This window comes from Penaeus chinensis, chromosome 8, assembly GCF_019202785.1.
Source record: "Penaeus chinensis breed Huanghai No. 1 chromosome 8, ASM1920278v2, whole genome shotgun sequence".
In the NCBI taxonomy this organism is placed as follows: Eukaryota; Metazoa; Arthropoda; class Malacostraca; order Decapoda; family Penaeidae; genus Penaeus; species Penaeus chinensis.
In genome coordinates this window covers 19,987,039-19,992,038 of record NC_061826.1, presented here as the reverse complement: position 1 = coordinate 19,992,038, position 5,000 = coordinate 19,987,039, and the positions used below count along the sequence as shown (strand labels likewise).

General features: G+C 46.6%; 1 protein-coding gene across 3 annotated transcripts in view; it reads left to right on the top strand.

The window, feature by feature from the left end:
* LOC125028286 (tyrosine-protein kinase TXK-like) overlaps positions 1-5,000 on the top strand; it is a 155,319-nt gene that overhangs the window by 122,203 nt on the left and 28,116 nt on the right. The window lies entirely within an intron of this gene.

Sequence of the window (5,000 nt, the reverse complement as noted above, 5' to 3'; positions counted from 1 at the left end):
CACGCCAGCTGTAATTACGGAGGTGCAGCGGGTATGATTTAGTTTACCTGCTCCTGAGCTTTCCTTCCCTAGGTGGGCTTTAGTTTACAAACATGGAAGGGTATTCTGGTGGATATTGCGGTTTCTGTAGTTCCTTGTGAGCTTAATTGTAGTTTTCTTTATTTCTTATTTTGTGTACATATAAATGCAGGTGAATGGATTGATAGATGTTTTTGAGGGATGGAGAAATAATTGAATTTGAGTGTGTAGTATTTATGTGATTATACTTTTCATACATACATGAATAAATGAATGTGTCCGCGCGTGCACCCACGCAAACATGTGTTTGTGACTTGCTTGACTTGCTTTGAGTTAGTTTTTTTTTTTCCTTAGTTTCATCCAGACTCCCGAGAGTAGCGAAATGTCTTGAGCCCGGTAGGAGGTTAAGACCGCCTCGCCGGTTAAGTGTGTCTGCAGAAGGCGAAGGTCGCGGCCGTCACGGAGGAGAGCGGAGGTTCCGGAGACTGCGTGGGGCGGAAGTGACTCTTCCGTGCGCTCGTTAGTGCGATTAGGAGGATCAGCTGGGCATTCCGGAGTCATCTCTGGTCGGCATTGGCACCGGCCGTATTGTTCTTCTGCCCGTTGCTCGCCGCTCTTCTCTTCATTTGTATGTTTTCATGTTTTTATGACGTTAAGACGTGCAGGTCACTCAGACACTGTTTCTCCTTTTCTTTTCCGGAAAAGCTAACACGGTCTCATCAGTCCTTTCTCCAGCAAAAAACTTCTCTTGACAGGTATATTTTGCACATTTGCGACTGTCATGTTTGAAATGAGACCGCGAAAGGCAGGTCACAGTAAGAGAAATGTTGAGCGGGAGCGGTCGCGAGGAGAAAGGACGAGAGAGGAGGAGAGGGCGGTAGGGGAGAGGAAGAAAGAAGAGGAGGGGAGGAGAGAGAGGAAGAGAGGGGGGTGATATATATACATATATATATATATATATATATATATATATATATATATATATATATATAGTGTGTATGTAGGCATGTATGTATGCGTAGAGAGAGGGGGGGGGGGGAGCAGAAAAAGGAAAAGGAAAATTGAAAGAGAAGAAAAAAGAATGAAACAGAAAAAGGGGGAGCCCACTTAAACGTGCTGCGTATTGAAGGTTTAAGGTCAGCACGTAAATAAGCTTTGTTCGGAGGCCAGCGAGCGAGCTTCGCCTGCAATCCGCCTTAAGAGTCGACCTAAGGCGTGAGAGGGAGTTCTGGCGAGAGGCGAGCGTGCGGGGGGATTTAAGCGCACTCTTGGCCGGTGCCTGGCGGAGGATCCTGCAAGGCGCGGGCGAAGGATGCGACGCAGCAGGCGGATCTGTCTCGATACAGGTTTGGAGGAACTAATCTAGTTTTGCCGAGATCGACGAAGCGACGCCATTTCATCCGACGTTTTAGTGTCTCGTTAGGACGCTCGCGCCGTTCCGGTCAGCGATCACACCCGATTAAGCGAATCTTATGGCTGAGCGCTCCGAGGGGGGTTGCTGTCGTGGCTGTTGCTAATCCCTAGCGCCTCGCTCGAATTGCCTAGTCGATCTCTGGTCGCCGAGCCCCCAGACGACTCTCTTGGCTGCGTTGCAAATTGAGATGGATGCAGGGCTGTGGAGTCGGTACTCAAAATACCCGACTCCGACTCCTTGATTTCTTGCGTATCTGACTCCGCCTCCGATCCCTAAGTATGATAATTAGAAAAATGGATTTCATAACAATACAGGCTACCTTTTAACCTCATGTCTTTAGATGGTTTGAGTCAAATGGTTATAGCTATGCTACTGTGGCCTTTTTATTGTATATTCTCGTAAAAATCATTATGCTTTAGAAAATACATATAGGACTATGACAAAATGAAAATGCTATGATTTTTCATTCTCTCGGGTGAAAATAAAGTGTGCGATATGCACTTCACTTCTCCCCTACACTGTGGTTTGAATTAAGAGAGAAGAACATGATTTATGTTGGAATGGAAGTCAGGTAAACGTTAGAAAGTGCTCCGGGACACCCAAGTCACTTCCTCCAGTGAACGTTCGTTTAAACCTAGTCCTCGGTCATAAATATTGTGAGGCGAAACGCAATGCGGAAACTGAAGGCAGAGGCAAAGACAAAGAAGAAATACATGGAATATATTATTTTATAACTTAGAAGGGTTATAAGAGATATGCATTTTTAACCAAGATGTATTGGGGCACGTTGTAAGCGAGGGGGGAGGGGGTTATTGTAGGCATCTCCTATATCTCCATTGGCTCAAGTAAGTGCGCTTTAAACAAAAAAGTGTGTGTCTGTGTGTGTGTGTGTGTGTGTGTGTGTGTGTGTGTGTGTGTGTGTGTGTGTGTGTGTGTGTGTGTGTGTGTGTGTGTGTGTGTTTTTGTATGTATGCTTTATTATGTATGTGCACATATACATACATACATACAGACATATGCAAATATATGAATATATATATATATAATATATCTTTATATTTGTATATGTATTTTGGTAACTTAGTACTTTTCTAGCAACCTGTTTTTCGTAAATAGGCTATGACTGATGGTTGCGTTGCGTGCGAGGGGCCGGATATTTTCTTCCAAGCATGGTCTCTGAAGGAAAGGACCGCACCAAAAAAATTTCCGAAAATTTTGTTCATCAAAATTATTCTGCTTTCAATTCAGTTTGCTTTCTAGGAAGATTTTACCGATGTCCTAAGACGAATGGTTCGTTGGCTTTTCTTTGATGGAAAGGACCTTAACCGACCGCCCAGATTTGTGTTGCTGACTTCCTGTGCGCGAGGCAGCTTGGCATAAGTACTGGGTATCTGGCCATTGGCAGGGGAGGGGGTCTTGGAAATGGTTGTCCCTAGTAAGTGGTCCCCGGGTGAGTGGGATTATTACATGAAGACACGTCTGGCTCCGCCTGGCCTTCCCTCGGCCCGCTGGCGGTGGCGCGAGAGGCTTCCGTGATAAAGAGGTTTGTTAAATAATCTCATTACATTGGCAACACCTGACTGGGATCCCATTTTTGTCTTCCTTTTGTTTTTCTGATGCAAAGAATGAGATAAATCCTTTGCTATGGGATTTATATTCAAGGCACTGCATTCTTTGTGTGTATATATCTGCATGCGTGAGGCGTCATAGAACAGGGTTACATCAGTCAGTGTAACATGCAAGAATTGCTATGCAATGAATGCTGAAGGAGTCACTACAATAGTCTAAAAATTCATAAAGTAATCCACGCATCATCCACTGGATAAGATGCATTCAGACATCGGTGCCATCTCCCACTCAATGCCTTATGGACACCGCCTCACCAAGGAAGGTCCATATCCCCTGCATCCTTGGCAGGGCCAGCTGCGAAACCGCAGCGGCAACCCCCCCCCCCCTCACACACACACAAACACACACACACACACACACAACACACACACACACAACACACACACACACAACACACACACACACAACACACACACACACAACACACACACACACAACACACACACACACAACACACACACACACAACACACACACACACAACACACACACACACAACACACACACACACAACACACACACACACACCACACACACACACACAACACACACACACACAACACACACACACACAACACACACACACACACACACACAACACACACACACACAACACACACACACACAACACACACACACACAACACACACACACACAACACACACACACACAACACACACACACACAACACACACACACACAACACACACACACACACAACACACACACACACACCACACACACACACACAACACACACACACACAACACACACACACACAACACACACACACACACCACACACACACACACACACACAACACACACACACACAACACACACACACACAACACACACACACACAACACACACACACACAACACACACACACACACCACACACACACACACAACACACACACACACAACACACACACACACAACACACACACACACAACACACACACACACAACACACACACACACAACACACACACACACAACACACACACACACACAACACACACACACACAACACACACACACACAACACACACACACACACCACACACACACACACACACACACACACCACACACACACACACAACACACACACACACAACACACACACACACACACACACACCACACACACACACACACACACACACACACACACACACACACACAACACACACACACACACCACACACACACACACACACACCACACACACACCACACACACACACACACACAACACACACACACACACACACACACACACACCACACACACACCACACAACCACACACACACACACAACCCCCCGTATCATGCTATATTATTTGTGTATATCTTAATATTCCATATGTATGTTTACCTAAATGGACGAGTAACTTGTCCGGGCGCCTTCATATACATAATTGCACACTGGATGCTCCCCCCCTCGCCCCCAGACACCAGCGGGCCTTGCGCCAAGTACGGCAGGTCGGCCCACAATTTACCTCATTACATCTTCTCTTATTAAAACAAACAAGGTATTGTTGGAAGCGTGTATCTCGGGCGAGGTTGGGGGCGGCGCCCCCCGTGGTCCCTTGCCCCATCCGTTCTGCCTCGCCCGTGGAAGTGGATGAGCCGCACACCACCCGCTCGCAGTTTTCTCGAGTAAACGGCTTAACTTTAAGTCGTAACTTGAAGTAAATTTATGTAACTTAAGAGCACCTTGCCAAGATGTACGAGGAAATCTTTTTCCATTACTCTCTTCCCAAGCAACAGGTATTTGTCACCATAATCGTTTGTTCGGGAGACGTGGGTGTGGTTGGGGCGTGAGCGTCCGCGCCCGAGGAGGCTGTAAGGGTTATGTAATTCAAGCTGTATGCATGCGTCCTCTCGCCTTCCACCGCCACTCGCTCGGCCAAGGGGTGCATGACAAGGAAAG